Source organism: Mixophyes fleayi, chromosome 10 (genome assembly GCF_038048845.1).
Source record: "Mixophyes fleayi isolate aMixFle1 chromosome 10, aMixFle1.hap1, whole genome shotgun sequence".
NCBI lineage: Eukaryota > Metazoa > Chordata > Amphibia > Anura > Limnodynastidae > Mixophyes > Mixophyes fleayi.
Genome location: NC_134411.1, coordinates 40,988,637 through 41,009,956, shown reverse-complemented (window position 1 = coordinate 41,009,956; position 21,320 = coordinate 40,988,637). Strand labels below are relative to the sequence as shown.

General features: G+C 44.7%; 1 non-coding gene across 1 annotated transcript; it reads left to right on the top strand.

Moving 5' to 3' along the window:
* The first annotated feature begins 6,320 nt into the window (after positions 1-6,320).
* On the top strand, positions 6,321-6,389 carry LOC142104696 (small nucleolar RNA SNORD31). The gene has a single exon (XR_012679641.1). It is a non-coding gene; the product is annotated as a small nucleolar RNA SNORD31 (small nucleolar RNA).
* The last annotated feature ends 14,931 nt before the right edge of the window (positions 6,390-21,320 follow it).

The window sequence follows — 21,320 nt, the reverse complement described above, 5'->3', positions numbered from 1 at the left end:
TGGTCCCACTGGTCCCCCTACCACCAGGACCCACACTGTATGAAGTCGAGTGGTGCCTGAGGAGTGCTTGGATCCTGCTGTCCAGGGACTGCGACCGCCATTGTGTCCCTGTGGCGCCCTGTCTCCCGCCTTCCTCCCTCTCCAGGGAGGGCACACTATCTGGAGGACCCCTGATGAGCCACAGCGCAGTGAGTAGAATTACCCACTGTATCCTCTCTGACCAGCTGCGCGGTGAGGTCCGGGTAGCGGTGCCTACAGCCCCTTCACTACCTCTGTGGTGCCTGTGGCCCTGCTTACCCTCCTTTGGAGTCGCATTTCAAATTGCCACCAACCGACCTCATCTGCCTTGCCACCTAACAAGCTGCACTGCATAAGTCGGCTGCTCTGCTTTGCTTCGTTTATTTGTGGAGCTATACTGCCCTCTAGTGGCCGCTGAAACTCATTACAACTACTATACATTGCTGCAGCAATTATTTATATCTACTGTCTATCTGACAGACCATTGACTCTCCAAGTATCAAGTTCTGACACCCCTGAGGCCGGGAACTCTGCTATAGCGGAGGTCGGAGTTATGTCTACTTAGATCATGTGGATCTGTCCCCCATCCGTCTGCTCCATACTCAAACACCAGTGAATGGCTCCTTAGAGAGTTTGCATCCAACATGAATAAATCTGCAGGAAGAGGTCGCAAGCGTACAACAGGAGAGATTACTCAACATTTCTCCCGCCAAGACAAAGCTCCCACTTCATATCCTCCTTATTCACCCTTGGGGACCCCCGGTGAACAAGACCCTCCAACCACAACCACCCCCTCAACCAAGGCAGACTTTGCTGAATTATGGAACTTAATTGTGGAGCGCACGAACGCTTTCTCCGTGGATCTTCAGAAGGCTATAGGGGACCTTAAAGCAGAAATGGTTGTAATCTCCAAAAGAACCTCGGTTCTTGAAAACAAAATGGAGTCGTCACTCACATTTCAAAATGAAGCCTCAAAGGACCTGGATTTCTTGCGAAAGGAAAATGATCTCCTGAGAGATAAGCTGGAGGATGTGGAGAACAGGGAGCGCCGTAATAATCTCAGACTACGTAATATCCCTGAATCAGTCGAACCTAAAGATCTGGAGGAATATGTGAGTAGATTCTAATCCTCTCTGGACTTCGCATTATCCAATCACCCGATGCAGATCGAACGGGTACATAGGGCTCTGAGACCTCGCCCGAAGGATACTGATCTCCCTCGGGATGTGATACTGCGACTATTATCCTTCAAGACTAAAGAACTCATATCCAACGCAGTTAGGAACTCTTCCTACACTCTCTACGAAGGGTCCAGTATTCAAATATTCCAAGACTTCGCTCCCTCAACGATAGCCAAGAGGCGGGATCTCAGGGAGATAACACGCACCCTCAGAGAGAACGGCTACAAATATCACTGGGGGTTTCCTTTTCGCCTGATAATTGAAGTGGAGGGCCGTCAAGAGTCGATCCGTACTCCTAACGAAGGAAAAGACTTACTTCACAGGCTCCATCTCTTCCGCCTGGACAGGATAGTGGGAGGAGATTCCCAGAGCTCATCGCAACAACCTCCTTGATTTGTAAATTTGTCTCTTTAATTGAAGATACTTGAAGTAATATTGTGCTTTTATTTTTTGTGCTGTCTCACTCTTCAAATGCTTATATACTGTCTTAATTTCTTAACAAATGTTAACATATTCATGTTGGTTTCTTAAACACCTTAGATTTAGATGTTATTGGTTACATGTTTAGCCGATGTTTAATTTTACTATTTTATACACAGACGGGCGGGGGACACTTTCTGTCCTCTTAGCCACGCACCCGTTTACACTGGGATTTACCTAAACATTTATCTGGAAGTTTAAATATTTTACGCATTCCTGAACTCTGTGCCTTAGTTTAGACATTTGAGTAGGCATATTTTGCCTAGTTCTTAAGTTTACATAGGTTTTTAGGCACTATCCGAGTAGGTTTCTCCTTTGCCTCTGAGGCTCGAACCTACTCCCTTGCCTTTCTTCTCTAGTTACTCATACATTTTTTCTTTCCTCTACTTTCTTTTCCTTTCCTCTTCATTCCCTCCCCCCCACCTCCTTACCCCCTCGGTATTACAGCTTTGGAGACTACTTCTTTATTTTTGGTACTCCTCCTTAGAATACTGATCATGACCTTTACATCACTCTTCCTTAATGTTCAAGGGCTAAACACACCTCAAAAGCGCTCCATATTTTTCCATACGCTACACAAACTTAATGGTGATATAATTTTTTTGCAGGAAACTCATTTCAGGGCTGGTGGCCATCCCTCCTTGTCCTCAAGAAGATACTCTAATGCCTATTATTCCTCTCACTCTTCAAAGAAAAATGGAGTTGACATTCTTCTTCGCAATTCAGTGCCATTTGTCATGTCAGCAGTGAAGGACGACCCCGAATGCCGGTTCCTCTTCTTGTCTGGAAAGATTGACATAACCTTTGCTAACATCTAAATACAGGTCAGACAGCCTTCTTCACACACTTTATCTCGGAATTACATCAATTTCGTAAGGGTCTGCTTTTACTTGGAGGCGACTTTAATACTGTTATGCCCCTTCTTTTAGACAGACCTGCTTCTAGACATTCCTCCCCCCATCTTCACATACAAAACATCTGCAAAAACAAGTTACTGAAGCCGGCCTATTTGATGTATGGAGAGTGTTACATCCCTCATCAAGGGACTATCGTTTTACTCTTTTCCCCATCAAACTTATTCTCGGATTGATATGTTCATGGGTTGTACAAATATCTTCCAACATATAAAAAAGGCCGATATAGTTTCTAATACGTGGTCAGATCATTCTATATTATCCTTAACGGTTGACCTGTTTCAGAGTCCTCGGGGCAGAACCTCTTGGAAATTGAACGAGACTCTCCTTAAACTCCCTGTGTTTAAAGATCTAATATCTGACTCTATCACAAAATATTTTGAAACCAACTCAAATCCAGAAATCCAGATCATCACTATTTGGAAAGCTCACAAGGCTGTCATACGGGGAGATATCATTCAGTTCGCCTCTCGCAGAAAAAAAGAACGTAATGAGACTCTCAATAAACTTACGCTCCAACTTAAACATCTGGAAACAATACATAAGGAGTCTAGTACCCATTCAGTTTTGCAAGAGATACAAAAAACTAGAGACGAAATTCAGTTGATTCTCGCAGAGAGAACAGAACGCCAGCTTAGATGGCTTAATCAAACTTTTTTCGAGAAAGGGAACAAGGCTGATATGCTCCTGGCCAGGAGATTAAGAGCCAAGCGGGGCTCTCAAATGATCAACTCAAATAAAACTTTCCATAGCTACTATGAAAACTTGTACAAACTCCAAAAGGACCAAACCTCCCCGAGAGCTTCTCTTCAAACTATCAATACCTACTTGGACAAATGTTCATTACCCTCACTATCCTCCCTTCAGGTTTCTACCCTTAACGAGGCTGTTTCTAGTGAATAAGTAGTATTGGCATTAAAATCACAAAAGAATTCTAAGGCCCCTGGTCCCGATGGCTTCATGATGTTATTCTACAAAACATTCTCCAAAGAACTGGTACCCCACCTGACTCAGCTGTTTAACTACATTCTCATGGAGGGCAAATTTCATGCTGAATCCACTCGTTCCACCATAGTGGTGATGCCTAAGCCAAATAAAGACCCAACTTGTTGCCCTAGCTATCGCCCTATCTCATTAATCAATGCAGACATTAAACTTTTTGCCAAAATATTGGCGAATCATTTAAAAGCCTATATGCCAACTTTAGTCTTCCCAGACCAGGTTGGTTTTGTCCCCACTAGGCAGGCTCTAGATAACACTAGCACAATAGATATTATTGCCCATGTTAATCAGTTAATCAGAATAAGATTCCATCTGTTGTCCTGGCACTAGACGCCGAAAAGGCCTTTGACGGACTCTCGTGGTCTTTCATGTTTAGCACGTTAAGTCACTTCGGTTTAAACGGGGCCTTCTTATCGGCCATTCAGGCCCTATACCACCGCCCCTACTCATCGGTTTTGACCAACAGGCTTCAGTCCCAGGCTTTCTCTTTAGGCAACGGCACCAGACAAGAGTGTCCCTTATCTCCCCTGCTGTACGCCCTATGCATAGAACCTTTGGCTGCAGCTATTAGACGAAACTCGGACATCTCAGGGATACGAATTGGCCCCCGCCACTTTAAAATTTCGCTATTCGCCGATGACGTACTATTACCACTCTCAAACCCCCTTATTTTGCTTCCAAATCTTCTTGAAGAACTTAAGGAATACGGATTCTTATGAGACTATAAAATAAATAACTCTATTTCGGAAGCCCTTTCGCTCCAAGTCCCCAGAGTTACCAAAGTTATACTCGAATCCTCGTTCGACTTTCGATGGCGCCCTAAGGCAGTGCGCTATTTAGGGGTCCAGATCACGAAAGAATATAAACAGCTGTTCCATGCTAATTATACCCCCCTTTTAGACTCAGTAAAAAGGAACTTGATAAAATGGGACTGGCTCTTTGTCTCCTGGTTTGATAGAATTAATGCGATAAGGATGAATGTTTTGCCTAGAGTCTTATATCTTTTCCAGACATTACCCATACCAATCCCAGGCACTTTTCTAGCGAACTTACAAGCTCTTTGTAGCAAATTCATCTGCAAGACTTAAAAGTACTGTTTGGCTAAATCCACTCAGTCAGGGGGGTACGGATTACCGCTATTTGAGCGGTACTATCATGCAGTTAACCTTAGCCATATAATTTCCTGGCAGTCTGCTCCAGGAATTAAGAGATGGGTCGACCTGGAGAACGCTCAGACACCGGATCATAACTTGAACTCGCTACCCTGGCTCCCCAGAAATCAAAGGCCGGCCTCAGTTTACTCGCACCCCTCCATACAGTTTACACTCAACTTATGGGATAAGCTCCATAGAAAGTGGGAGCTCACCTCATTCCCTTCTCCACTTACCCTGCTGTGGCACCATCCAGATTTCCCGGCAGGAAACAGTCAGTCATTCTCATGCCCATGGCAAGAGACGGGAATTACTCAGTTTACCACATCCTAGGAGAATTTGCTCCCCAGACTTTTCCAGATATTAGAGAGAAAAGGGCCTTCCTTCGTCCTTGCAATTTGCTTACATACAAACCAGAGGCTTCATACAATCACTCTGCAGATCCTCTAAATTACGTAAGCCTACACCTTTCGAGAGGAGTTGTATGAATAGTTCAGAATCTCAAGGATTAATATCATTGGTTTTTCATACTTTTCTGGGTCCAAAGTCTGATCTTACTGAAACCTTTGAGGAGGCTTGGCTTCAGGACACCGGTAAAGTCTTGGATCAGGAGGGATGGTCCCGGCTCAGGATGAGAATCTCTAAAATCTCCATCAATACCTCAATACGAGAGAACACATTTAAAGTATACAATAGATGGTATCTTGTGCCTACAAGACTGCACATAATATATCCTGGTACCTCAGATCTATGTTGGAGAGGTGGAGAGGTGGGCTCACTCTACCACATTTGGTGGACGTGTCCTAGTATCTTTAATTTATGGTTACAGGTTGCTGACCTAATAACAAGAATTTTAGACATCAAGGTGTTGCCCGAGCCAATGGTTATGCTGTTATGTTCCGGGGTCAAAGCCCTAAATAAACAGGGAGACAGACTTGTACAACATATCTGTGCCGCTACTCGCCTGCAGATAGCGAAAGAATGTAAATCCCCCACCCACCAAACCTTCAAAGTGTAGTCTCTCGTGTGTGGTACATGGCCGCTATAGAATATATTACCAGTCTTCTTCACGACAAAATTCTAAACTTTCACAAGGTATGGGACTTTTGGTACTCTTACCATCAAGCAACAATGCGCGCCACCTGAAAAACTATTTTTCAGATATATTCATTAGATTTACCCCTCTCCCTCTTTACCCTTTCCCTTTCCTTCCTTCCTCCCTCCTTTACTTTTCTATCTCCCTTTGTAAAAAAAAGAAAAAACGAGAAAAAAAAACAGCAACTATATGGAGTTCCATAGTAGTAGAGTCCTTTATTGTTCATAGGTGGATCGGATCAACCTTTTAGTTCAATTTACATTTTTACAGGTTAATTCACTGTTAACTCATAGCAAAAAAATGTCTGCAATAATTTGTCTTATGATTGGTTCTTACTTTCTATATTCTTACTGACATGTCTTGAGTCCTCTACTCCAACACTTTTATCAACTACTGTTTGGAACTCATGTTTTTGCAAAAATAAAGAGATTTAAAAAAAATAAAAAAATAACTAACCAGACTAGTAAGAGACCTTGTCCTGAGCTGTGATGATTATACTACCGTCCCAGCCTGATGTCTATGACTGAGTGGTATCTTCTGAGCTGATATGATTTCAGAGGAAGGTTCTTTGTAAAGATTTATTACTTCTATAACCCCCTTTAAAATTTTTTTTTTAAAAAATGTATATATATATTAGGGATGTGCACCGGCGACTTTTGAGGTCTCGTGTTTTGTGTTTTGGATCCGGATTTTCGTTATTTTTGAAGTTCGGATTTGTCTCGCAAAACACTTGACGAAAGGTCTCGGTTCGGATTTAAGGTATTGGATTCGGATTTTTTTTGAAAAAAACATTAAAAGTTTAAAAATCAAGTTTTTGGGCTTATTTTCACTCCTAGGCTATTATTAACCTCAATAACATTCAATAACAAGCATTTCCACTAATTTACAGTGTATTCTGAACACCTCACAATATAGTTATTAGTCCAAAACGTTGCAAAAAGGTATCTTTCTGGACTGCGTAGAGGAGTGGGTCACCACAATATATATTAAAAACCCTGAACTTTTATGATTCGCACCAATAATTGTACCTGGACTGCGTAGAGGAGTGGGTCACCACAATATCTTAAAAACCCTGAACTTTTATGATTCGCACCAATAATTGTACCTGGACTGCGTAGAGGAGTGGGTCACCACAATATATTAAAAACCCTGAACTTTTATGATTCGCACCAATAATTGTACCTGGACTGCGTAGAGGAGTGGGTCACCACAATATATTAAAAACCCTGAACTTTTATGATTCGCACCAATAATTGTACCTGGACTGCGTAGAGGAGTGGGTCACCACAATATATTAAAAACCCTGAACTTTTATGATTCGCACCAATAATTGTACCTGGACTGCGTAGAGGAGTGGGTCACCACAATATCTTAAAAACCCTGAACTTTTATGATTCGCACCAATAATTGTACCTGGACTGCGTAGAGGAGTGGGTCACCACAATATCTTAAAAACCCTGAACTTTTATGATTCGCACCAATAATTGTACCTGGACTGCGTAGAGGAGTGGGTCACCACAATATCTTAAAAACCCTGAACTTTTATGATTCGCACCAATAATTGTACCTGGACTGCGTAGAGGAGTGGGTCACCACAATATATTAAAAACCCTGAACTTTTATGAATCGCACCAATAAATGTACCTGGACTGCGTAGAGGAGTGGGTCACCACAATATATATAATAAGAAAACCACCAACTTGTTTGATTCGCACCAATAAATGTACCTGGACTGCGTAGAGGAGTGGGTCACCACAATATATTAAAAACCCTGAACTTTTATGAATCGCACCAATAAATGTACCTGGACTGCGTAGAGGAGTGGGTCACCACAATATATATAATAAGAAAACCATCAACTTGTTTGATTCGCACCAATAAATGTACCTGGACTGCGTAGAGGAGTGGGTCACCACAATATATATAATAAGAAAACCATCAACTTGTTTGATTCGCACCAATAAATGTACCTGGACTGCGTAGAGGAGTGGGTCACCACAATATATTAAAAACCCTGAACTTTTATGAATCGCACCAATAAATGTACCTGGACTGCCTAGAGGAGTGGGCACTGGGCACCACAATAAAATATATAAAAAACCTTCAACAGGTCTGCATTACACTACACATACGGCTGCTCCTCCATCCTCTCCATCATATACATGTTGGAGTTTTAGCGTGTGACAACCTCTTGTTTTTGATAATGTCAGTGCATTTTGAATATTTTTCAATTTGCCCCACACCACTGAATGTACTTTATCTATGATACGCATCTATCTATCTTGACTGCGTAGTGTGGTGGCCCCGGTACACAATTTGGTACCGAGGCCACAATATAATTAAAAAACCCTCCACGTGTCAGAATTCTACCAAACAAGTATCTGGACTGCGTAGTGGGGTGGCCCCGGTACCCAATTTGATACCGGGGCCACAATAAAATAAATACACCCTCCACGTGTCAGAATTCCACCAAACAAGTATCTGGACTGCGTAGTGGGGTGGCCCCGGTACCCAATTTGATACCGGGGCCACAATGAAATAAATACACCCTCCACGTGTCAGAATTCCACCAAACAAGTATCTGGACTGCGTAGTGGGGTGGCCCCGGTACCCAACTTGATACCGGGGCCACAATACCTCCTCCAAACATGCTACAGACAATTCGTCATTGAGATCCCATCAAGTATGTTAAAGACAGACAGGGTCCAAGTGTTATTAGTTGACTTTGTAAAGAAAAAAACTGTCCCTGTTGCACATAGTCGTGCAATGAAGACTTACTTTTTCATTTAAAGGCACGATCTTTCAAGTGTAGTGTTTGTAAGTCTAAGTCATATTATACTTTTGGTAAAATTGGTTTTTTTTGTTCCTCTTTATGTTAATTAATTAGTAATAGAATTAAAGTAGGAAATAGAATTAAATAGAATTAAAGTAGGAAATAGAGTGGTATAGAGTTGTAGTGTGGTATAGATAGAGTGGTCCACACAATATAATAATAAAACCCTCAACTGGTCTGAATTCCACCAAACAAGTATCTTGACTGCGTAGTGTGGTGGCCCCGGTACACAATTTGGTACCGAGGCCACAATATAATTAAAAAACCCTCCATGTGTCGGAATTCCACCAAACAAGTATCTGGACTGCATAGTGGGGTGGCCCCGGTACCCAATTTGATACCGGGGCCACAATACCTCCTCCAAACATGCTCCAGACAATTCGTCATTGACAGACCCCAGACAGACAGGGTCGTAGTGTTATTGTTTGACTTTGTAAACCCAAAAAAATTTCCCTGTTGCACTTGCACATAGTCGTGCAATGAAGACTGACTTTTTCATTTAAAGGCACGATCTTTCAAGTGTAGTGTTTGTAAGTCTAAGTCATATTATACTTTTGGTAAAATTGGTTTTTTTTGTTCCTCTTTATGTTAATTAATTAGTAATAGAATTAAAGTAGGAAATAGAATTAAATAGAATTAAAGTAGGAAATAGAGTGGTATAGAGTTGTAGTGTGGTATAGATAGAGTGGTCCACACAATATAATAATAAAACCCTCAACTGGTCTGAATTCCACCAAACAAGTATCTTGACTGCGTAGTGTGGTGGCCCCGGTACACAATTTGGTACCGAGGCCACAATATAATTAAAAAACCCTCCACGTGTCGGAATTCCACCAAACAAGTATCTGGACTGCATAGTGGGGTGGCCCCGGTACCCAATTTGATACCGGGGCCACAATACCTCCTCCAAACATGCTCCAGACAATTCGTCATTGACAGACCCCAGACAGACAGGGTCGTAGTGTTATTGTTTGACTTTGTAAACCCAAAAAAATTTCCCTGTTGCACTTGCACATAGTCGTGCAATGAAGACTGACTTTTTCATTTAAAGGCACGATCTTTAAAGTGTCAGAAAGAGAGAGAAGACACAGGAGAGGAGAGTTGTAGCTGGGGACCTGGGGTGGAAGCTCCCAGGCTCCCCCAGCATTGCCTGGAAGTCTGAGCGTGGTGACTGAGCCAGGGCAAGGAATGTGTGCCCTGGATGAGGGGGAGAACTCCATGCCACTATAGTGAACCCAAGAGAGAGGGGGACACTGCACATGGAAGAGGCCCTGGAGTGAGGGCTGCTACAAGAGGCATGGTAGCTGTAGTGTCAGATCCTGAGGCTGAGAGTACACAGAGTGACGTGTCAGAGCACAGGAGACATTATCCCCGCAGAGGAGGGATGAGCTGCAGTTGAGAGGTCTGTTGTTGAAATAGGACATGCACACTTTAACAAACCAATCATTTCAGCGACAGGGCCTACCAAACAACTTTGACTGAAATGATTGGTTTGTTTGGGCCCCCACACCAAAAAAGCTATTCATCTCTCCCTGTACAGACTAAACAGGCTCTACTGAGGCAAGATGTCGTCCTCATCCTCAACCTCTGATTCCTCTCCCCCTACAGTGTGTACTTCCTCCTCATCACACATTATCAATTCGTCCCCGCTGGACTCCACAACCACAGGTCCCTCTGTAGTATCTGGAGGGCAGTGCTGTACTTCATTGAGGAATTGATTATTCATTTTTATAAACATCATTTTTTCAACGTTGTGAGGAAGCAACCTCCTTCGCCGCTCACTGACCAGGTTCCCCGCTGCACTAAAAACTCTTTCCGAGTACACACTGGAGGGGGGACAACTCAGGTAAAATAGAGCCAGTTTGTACAGGGGCTTCCAAACTGCCTTTTTTTCCTGCCAGTAACAATATGGACTGTCTGACATGTCTACTTGGATGGTGTCAGCAAAGTAATCCTCCACAATTTTTTCAATTGTGACAGCATCCAATGCAGCGAGAGTAGACATGTCTGCAATGGTTGGCAGGTCCTTCAGTCCGGACCAGATGTTATCAGCATCCCCGCCAGTGCCTCTTTTGGGAAAACTGAGCTTTTTCCTCGCAGCCATAGATGTGGAAGAAAATGAGGGTGGAGCTGTTGGCATGTCACGGTCCTCTTCAGAGGACAATCTCCTGACCAGCAGGTCTTTGCACCGCTGTAGATTTGTGTCCGCCGGAAACAGAGACACAACATACGCTTTAAACCGAGGATCGAGCACGGTGGCCAGAATGTATTCCTCTGACTTTAAAAGAGTGACCACCCTCGGATCCTGGCAAAGCGTACGAAGGGCTACATCCACAAGAGCTACATGCTTGCTGTAATCGCAATGGCTTACCAGCTCCTCCCTCACTTTCTCCAGCTGCTTCTGCAACAGCCTGATCAGGGGAATGACCTGACTCAAGCTGGCAGTGTCGGAACTGACTTCTCGTGTGGCAAGTTCAAATGGCTGCAGAACCTTGCACAACACGGAAATCAGTCTCCACTGCGCTTGACTCAGGCGCATCCCCACTCCTTTGCCTATGTCGTAGGTGGCTGTGTAGGCCTGAATGGCCTTTTGCTGCTCCTCCATCCTCTGCAGCATATAGAGGGTGGAGTTCCAGCGCGTCACAACCTCTTGTTTGAGGTGATGGCAGGGCAGGTTCAAGCTTTTTTGATGTGCCTCTAGTCTGCGGTAGGCACTGGCTGAATGCCGAAAGTGTCCAGCAATTTTGCGGGCCACCGCAAGCATCTCCTGCACACCCCTGTCACTCTTGAGGTAATGCTGCACCACCAAATTAATGGTGTGGGCAAAACATGGGACGTGCTGGAAATTGCCCATATTTAATGCCCGCACAATGTTACTGGCATTGTCTGACACCACAAATCCCCATGAGAGTCTAAGTGGGGTAAGCCACTGGGAGATAATTTCCCTCATTTTCTCTAATATGTTGTCAGCGTTGTGCCTCTTATTAAAGCCTGTAATGCACAATGTTGCCTGCCTTTGCATGAGCAGCCATTTTGTAGATGCTGCTACTGATGCAGCTGTTGCTGTTGCTGCGGAAGGGGATGCATCTACCCAGTGGGCTGTCACAGTCATATAGTCCTTCGTTTGCCCAGAACCACTTGTCCACATGTCCGTGGTTAAGTGGACAGTGGGTACAACCGCATTTTTAAGAGCACTGAGGACACTTGATCGTACTTCTCTGTACATTTTTGGTATCGCCTGCCTAGTGAAGTGGAATCTCGAGGGGATTTGGTACCGGGGACACAATACCTCCATCAACCCTCTAAATCCCACTCCACTGATGGCGGACACCGGGCGCACGTCTAACACCAACATTGCAGTTACAGCCGCAGTTATACGCTTTGCAATAGGGTGACTACTATCGTATTTGGTGGTCATGGCAAACGACTGTTGGACGGTCAATTGTTTGGTGAAAGACTTAGCGGTCTTACGACTTCCCCTCTGGGAAGATGACCGACTAACAGCAGCAACAGCAGCAGTGGCAGTAGTAGGCGTACCGCTGCAGGATTCCTCGGATGAATCCCGTATTGAGGAGGACTCAGTCTGGCTGGTGACTTGGGCTGCAGGACTGAATCTGATGGAGATTGTGGAGGAAGTTGACGAGGAGGGTGTTGCTGGTGTGTATCCAACTGGACCACGGGATTTAGGTGTCCCTGTACCGATGAGGGTCCTAGCCCCAGTTCCTGAACTAACCACTGAACTATGAAGGTTATTCAGGTGACGTATAAGGGAGGATGTTCCTAGGTGGGCAAGATCCTTACCCCTGCTTATTTGAGCTTTACATAAGCTACATATTGCCATACATTGGTTGTCTGGATTTGGATAAAAATAACTCCAGACCGAAGAGGTGCATTTTTTGGTCTTCTGACCAGGCATGACGATGGGCTTTTTCATCCCATGGACATCAGCTGTTTCCCCCCCTGGTGCCTCATTTACAATAACCACATCACCATCCTCATCATCAAGTTCCTCCACAGCGCCAGCTACATCATCAATAGCCTCCTCCCGAGCCACCTCTTCCCGTACAGTGATGGGAAGGTCAGGGTTGACAACCACCAACACCCTTGGACTCGCCTTGGGGATTTGTGATAATTTCTCTTTAGAAGGCAGAGTTGTTTGCTGTTTTGTTGCTGACAGCATAACTCTCTTCAATTTTTTGTAGGGGGGGGAGGAGGAGGAGGGCTAAGATCCGTGGGTGAAGCTGAACCACTAGTCATGAACACGGGCCAGGGCCTAAGCCGTTCCTTGCCACTCCGTGTCGTAAATGGCATATTGGCAACTTTACGTTTCTCCTCAGATGATTTTAAGTTTCTCTTTTTGCTACTTTTTCTTAACTTGGGCTTTTTGGATTTTACATGCCCGGTACTACGAGATTGGGCATCGGGCTTGGAAGACGACGTTGATGGCATTTCATCGTCTATGTCATGACTAGTGGCAGCAGCTTCAGCATTAGGAGGAAGTGGGTCTTGATCTTTCCCTACTTTATCCTCCAAATTTTTGGTCTCCATTATATGTAGCACAAGATACTGCAGAATGTGTGAACTTGGTAATATTGCAGTACCAATGGACTTATACTGCTGGATTGGTTTTGCAAATTTGGTTATAATTATTATATATATTTTTTTTTTTTTATTTTTTTTTTTTTTTTACTTTTTTTTTATTTTTAAAAAACTTGGGAATAGTGGGGAAATAACTATGCCCTTAGAAGCACAGAGCACAGGACACAGCACCACTGGACTGAACAGGACACGGCACAGGACCCAGCAGCACTACGGAACTCAGCAGGACAGAGCACAGGACACAGCACCACTGGACTGATACTGCAGAATGTGTGAACTTGGTAATATTGCAGTACCAATGGACTTATAATGCTGGATTGGTTTTGCAAATTTGGTTATAATTATTATATATTTTTTTTTTTTAAATTTTTTATTATTTTTTACTTTTTTTTTATTTTTTAAAAACTTGGGAATAGTGGGGAAATAACTATGCCCTTAGAAGCACAGAGCACAGGACACAGCACCACTGGACTGAACAGGACACGGCACAGGACCCAGCAGCACTACGGAACTCAGCAGGACAGAGCACAGGACACAGCACCACTGGACTGATACTGCAGAATGTGTGAACTTGGTAATATTGCAGTACCAATGGACTTATAATGCTGGATTGGTTTTGCAAATTTGGTTATAATTATTATATATTTATTTTTTTTTAAATTTTTTATTATTTTTTACTTTTTTTTTATTTTTTAGAAACTTGGGAATAGTGGGGAAATAACTATGCCCTTAGAAGCACAGAGCACAGGACACAGCACCACTGGACTGAACAGGACACAGCACAGGACCCAGCAGCACCACTGACCTCAGAAGGACAGAGCACAGCACACAGCACCACTGGACTGATACTGCAGAACACAGCACAGCACAGCACAGCACAGCACTAAACAGCACAGCACTAAACAGCACAGCACAGCACAGCACAGCACAGCACAGAACTAAACAGCACAGAACTAAACAGCACAGAACTAAACAGCACAGAACTAAACAGCACAGAGGACCACCTAACACACCCTCCCTCTACCCTGATCAATGCCCGAGTGAAGATGGCGGCGACTAGCGGGGAATTTATAGGATCCGAGTATCGCGAGATCCGACAACGGGATTATGAGTCAGAGCCTCAGTTTCACTTTTGAATTTGGCGCCAATACCCGGATCTGTCTCGGATCCGACTCGGATCCGCAACGTTCGGGTGGGCTCGGATTTCAGAAATCCGAGCGCGCTCATCCCTAATATATATATATATACTCACACACATGCGCAAACTGCTATACACATTCACAAATGCTCACAATGCCATATATACACACATACACACACACACACACACACATTGTAATACACAAACAATTCCACAGCTATATACAATGCCAGGCATATTACACCTCCCCCCCTCACGGGGCCTTTGTAAATACCTGCTGCCATCTGTTCTCTCCATTAGTGACAGGGCAGATCTGATATTAGCTCCGCACCCTCTCCCGATTGGCTTTGCTAACAAGTTAAAGGAGAAAAAAATATGCTGGTGGTCTGCAGTGTGGGCCTGGGCCCCCTGGAAAGCCTGGACACCGGTTATTTTACCCGCCCCACTCCTCTCGGCGCCTTTGCATACAGGCATATGTACGATTATGATTCAGTAGTCCTCTACCCTTTTGCCTTTTGCAGATTCTTCGGAAAATACCATGCAACTCACCAATAAAATTGTCTGCAGACTTAGATAGGTGGAATGAATGGAAGTACACGATTATCTATGACTCTCTTCCAGCTTAAACTACAGCAGTGGTTCCCAAACTTTCTCAGCTCGAGGCACCCTTAGGGTCACCATAATTTTTCCAAGGCACCCCATAGCAAAAATAATTACCAGGTAGTCCCGTTGTTTAAGTAGTTGGGTCAAAATGACGTAAGATGTATTTAGACCCCTTCACCATAACATTGTGTCCCTTTATCATATCTCTCTGTGTCCCCTTCTTCGCCATCTCACACCCTGTGTCCCCCTCTTCGCCATCTCACACCCTGTGTCCCCCTCTTCGCCATCTCACACCCTGTGTCCCCCTCTTTGCCATCTCACACCCTGTGTCCCCCTCTTCGCCATCTCACACCCTGTGTCCCCCTTTTCGCCATCTCACACTCTGTGTCCCTCTTCATCAGCTCACACTCTGACCACCCTTCAGCATCTCTCTCTGTCCCCCTTCTTCAGCATCTCTCTCTGTCCCCCTCCTTCAGTTTCTCTTTATCCCCCTCCTTCAGTGTCTCTCTGTCCCCCTCCTTCAGTGTCTCTCTGTCCCCCTCCTTCAGCGTCTCTCTGTCCCCCTCCTTCAGCGTCTCTCTGCCCTCCTCCTTCAGCGTCTCTCTGTCCCCCTCCTTCAGCGTCTCTCTGTCCCCCTCCTTCAGCGTCTCTCTCTGTCCCCCTCCTTCAGCGTCTCTCTCTGTCCCCCTCCTTCAGCGTCTCTCTCTGTCCCCCTCCTTCAGCGTCTCTCTCTGTCCCCCTCCTTCAGCGTCTCTCTCTGTCCCCCTCCTTAAGCATCTCTCTCACGCTGACCACTTTTGTCTGGCACGCCGATGCTGAAGCTGCTTCAGTAAAGCAGCCGATGATGGCCGAAACGGAGCTTCTGCGCATGCGCAGAAGCTCCGTTTCGGCCATCATCGGCTGCTTTACTGAAGCAGCTCCCACCCAGGTTTCTGGAGAAAGACAAGTCTACAAAGGTAAGTAAGAGCAGCAAATTGAGGGGCACATATACTTGGGGCACTGTATTTTTGGGGGCAACTGTGGCATACTTCATATTTCTGAGGGCAACTGTGGCATACTATGTGTTTCTGGGGGCAACTGTGACATACTATGTGTTTCTGGGGGGAACTGTGGCATACTTGGCATTTCTGGGGGCAACTGTGGCATGCTACGTATTTGTGGGGGCAACTGTGGCATACTACGTATTTCTGAGGGCAACTGTGGCATACTATGTGTTTCTGGGGGCAACTGTGGCATACTATGTGTTTCTGGGGCAACTGTGGTATACTATGTATTTGTGGGGGCAACTGTGGCATACTTTGTATTTGTGGGGGCAACTGTGGCATACTTTGTATTTGTGGGGGCAACTGTGGCATATTATATATTTCTGGGGGCAACTGTGGCATACTATGTATTTATGGGGGCAACTGTGGCATACTATGTATTTCTGGGGGCAACTGTGGCATACTTGGTATTTCTGGGGGCAACTGTGGCATGCTATGTATTTGTGGGGGCAACTGTGGCATACTACGTATTTCTGAGGGCAACTGTGGCATACTATGTGTTTCTGGGGGCAACTGTGGTATACTATGTATTTGTGGGGGCAACTGTGGCATACTACGTATTTATGAGGGCAACTGTGGCATACTATATATTTATGGGGGCAACTGTGGCATACTATGTGTTTCTGGGGGCAACTGTGGCATACTATGTGTTTCTGGGGGCAACTGTGGCATACTATGTGTTTCTGGGGGCAACTGTGGTATACTATGTATTTGTGGGGGCAACTGTGGCATACTTTGTATTTGTGGGGGCAACTGTGGCATATTATATATTTCTGGGGGCAACTGTGGCATACTATGTATTTATGGGGGCAACTGTGGCATACTTGGTATTTCTGGGGGCAACTGTGGCATGCTATGTATTTGTGGGGGCAACTGTGGCATGCTATGTATTTGTGGGGGCAACTGTGGCATACTACGTATTTCTGAGGGCAACTGTGGCATACTATGTGTTTCTGGGGGCAACTGTGGTATACTATGTATTTGTGGGGGCAACTGTGGCATACTACGTATTTATGAGGGCAACTGTGGCATACTATATATTTATGGGGGCAACTGTGGCATACTATGTGTTTCTGGGGGCAACTGTGGCATACTATGTGTTTCTGGGGCAACTGTGGCATACTATGTGTTTCTGGGGCAACTGTGGCATACTATGTGTTTCTGGGGCAACTGTGGCATACTATGTGTTTCTGGGGGCAACTGTGGCATACTATGTGTTTCTGGGGGCAACTGTGGCATACTATGTATTTCTGGGGGCAACTGTGGCATACTATGTATTTGTGGGGGCAACTGTGGCATACTATGTATTTCTGAGGGCAAGTGTAGCATACTATGTGTTTCTGGGGGCAACTGTGGCATACTATGTGTTTCTGGGGGCAACTGTGGCATACTATGTATTTGTGGGGGCAACTGTGGCATACTATGTATTTCTGAGGGCAAGTGTAGCATACTATGTGTTTCTGGGGGCAACTGTGGCATACTATGTTTTTCTGGGGGCAACTGTGGCATACTATGTATTTGTGGGGGCAACTGTGGCATACTACGTATTTCTGAGGGCAACTGTGGCATACTATGTGTTTCTGGGGGCAACTGTGGCATACTATGTGTTTCTGGGGCAACTGTGGTATACTATGTATTTGTGGGGGCAACTGTGGCATACTTTGTATTTCTGGGGGCAACTGTGGCATATTATATATTTCTGGCGGCAACTGTGGCATACTATATATTTCTGGGGGCAACTGTGGCATACTTTGTATTTCTGGGGGCAACTGTGGCATGCTATGTATTTGTGGGGGCAACTGTGGCATACTACGTATTTCTGAGGGCAAATGTGGCATACTATGTGTTTCTGGGGGCAACTGTGGCATACTATGTTTCTGGGGGCAACTGTGGTATACTATGTATTTATGAGGGCAACTGTGGCATACTACGTATTTATGAGGGCAACTGTGGCATACTATATATTTCTGGGGGCAACTGTGGCATACTTTGTATTTCTGGGGGCAACTGTGGCATACTATGTATTTATGGGGGCAACTGTGGCATACTATGTATTTCTGGGGGCAACTGTGGCATACTTGGTATTTCTGGGGGCAACTGTGGCATGCTATGTATTTGTGGGGGCAACTGTGGCATACTACGTATTTCTGAGGGCAACTGTGGCATACTATGTGTTTCTGGGGGCAACTGTGGTATACTATGTATTTGTGGGGGCAACTGTGGCATACTACGTATTTATGAGGGCAACTGTGGCATACTATATATTTATGGGGGCAACTGTGGCATACTATGTGTTTCTGGGGGCAACTGTGGCATACTATGTGTTTCTGGGGGCAACTGTGGCATACTATGTGTTTCTGGGGGCAACTGTGGTATACTATGTATTTGTGGGGGCAACTGTGGCATACTTTGTATTTGTGGGGGCAACTGTGGCATACTTTGTATTTGTGGGGGCAACTGTGGCATATTATATATTTCTGGGGGCAACTGTGGCATACTATGTATTTATGGGGGCAACTGTGGCATACTTGGTATTTCTGGGGGCAACTGTGGCATGCTATGTATTTGTGGGGGCAACTGTGGCATGCTATGTATTTGTGGGGGCAACTGTGGCATACTACGTATTTCTGAGGGCAACTGTGGCATACTATATATTTATGGGGGCAACTGTGGCATACTATGTGTTTCTGGGGGCAACTGTGGCATACTATGTGTTTCTGGGGCAACTGTGGCATACTATGTGTTTCTGGGGCAACTGTGGCATACTATGTGTTTCTGGGGCAACTGTGGCATACTATGTGTTTCTGGGGGCAACTGTGGCATACTATGTGTTTCTGGGGGCAACTGTGGCATACTATGTATTTCTGGGGGCAACTGTGGCATACTATGTATTTGTGGGGGCAACTGTGGCATACTATGTATTTCTGAGGGCAAGTGTAGCATACTATGTGTTTCTGGGGGCAACTGTGGCATACTATGTGTTTCTGGGGGCAACTGTGGCATACTATGTATTTGTGGGGGCAACTGTGGCATACTATGTATTTCTGAGGGCAAGTGTAGCATACTATGTGTTTCTGGGGGCAACTGTGGCATACTATGTGTTTCTGGGGGCAACTGTGGCATACTATGTATTTGTGGGGGCAACTGTGGCATACTACGTATTTCTGAGGGCAACTGTGGCATACTATGTGTTTCTGGGGGCAACTGTGGCATACTATGTGTTTCTGGGGCAACTGTGGTATACTATGTATTTGTGGGGGCAACTGTGGCATACTTTGTATTTCTGGGGGCAACTGTGGCATATTATATATTTCTGGCGGCAACTGTGGCATACTATATATTTCTGGGGGCAACTGTGGCATACTTTGTATTTCTGGGGGCAACTGTGGCATGCTATGTATTTGTGGGGGCAACTGTGGCATACTACGTATTTCTGAGGGCAAATGTGGCATACTATGTGTTTCTGGGGGCAACTGTGGCATACTATGTTTCTGGGGGCAACTGTGGTATACTATGTATTTATGAGGGCAACTGTGGCATACTACGTATTTATGAGGGCAACTGTGGCATACTATATATTTCTGGGGGCAACTGTGGCATACTTTGTATTTCTGGGGGCAACTGTGGCATACTATGTATTTGTGGGGGCAACTGTGGCATACTATGTATTTCTGAGGGCAAGTGTAGCATACTATGTGTTTCTGGGGGCAACTGTGGCATACTATGTGTTTCTGGGGGCAACTGTGGCATACTATGTATTTGTGGGGGCAACTGTGGCATACTATGTATTTCTGAGGGCAAGTGTAGCATACTATGTGTTTCTGGGGGCAACTGTGGCATACTATGTGTTTCTGGGGGCAACTGTGGCATACTATGTATTTGTGGGGGCAACTGTGGCATACTACGTATTTCTGAGGGCAACTGTGGCATACTATGTGTTTCTGGGGGCAACTGTGGCATACTATGTGTTTCTGGGGCAACTGTGGTATACTATGTATTTGTGGGGGCAACTGTGGCATACTTTGTATTTCTGGGGGCAACTGTGGCATATTATATATTTCTGGCGGCAACTGTGGCATACTATATATTTCTGGGGGCAACTGTGGCATACTTTGTATTTCTGGGGGCAACTGTGGCATGCTATGTATTTGTGGGGGCAACTGTGGCATACTACGTATTTCTGAGGGCAAATGTGGCATACTATGTGTTTCTGGGGGCAACTGTGGCATACTATGTTTCTGGGGGCAACTGTGGTATACTATGTATTTATGAGGGCAACTGTGGCATACTACGTATTTATGAGGGCAACTGTGGCATACTATATATTTATGGGGGCAACTGTGGAATACTATGAGTTTCTGGGGGCAACTGTGGCAAAGTATGAATTGTGGGCACAACTATGAGGCATAAGATGAATTGGGGACACAATTATGAGGTATGATGTGAACTGGGGCACTACTGTGCAGCATAACATATTTTTGCTGGTCCCTTACTGTTAATATGATATTAGCCTCATAAAAGATATATATATATATATATATATATATATATATATATATATATGTGTGTGTGTGTAGAAAACAAGATGTAAAAACTGGCGCTCAAAACAGTATTGTATAAGTAAGGAAACCAATTCAATCCCACATATACACCTCTTCCATGTGAGGAGGCAGCCTTCCTTCAAAACTCTGGCTGGTAAGGCCGATAATGAAATGTCATAGGTACAACAGAACGAAGGCGCAATGGTGATGTTAACAGATATTGCTGAACAAGGTGGGTAAAATATAAATAAGCATATGGATTCAGTTCAAATCTCTGGGTTGGTATCCAACAAGATATACAATTAATCCAGTCTTAATCCAAATGTAAGACAGAATGACCAGTCATATCAAACATGAATGTGCAGGATTCCACTCTGATGGCAGGGTGGAATAGAAGAGTTCATGTGCAACTCATATACGCTTTGCTAGGCCGCTGTAACACAGCTTACAATTTTTCAATCAATTGTCATCAGAGGACAGAATTGTGCAAGAGGTGTATAAAATAATTCAGTTCATCAGATAATACAAATCAATAGATGAAGGAGTACCAGAAAGTAATATAAAACCAGCTTATCTGTATCAGGGTCTCCAGGGGAGAATCTCAGCTCCGCCTAGTAAGTCAGGAACGGACAATACAGCGACCGCAGTAGATGATATTTCTTAACCACGGGCAGACGTCCCAATGGAAGTACCGCTCTCAAACTCCACTCAGCAATTT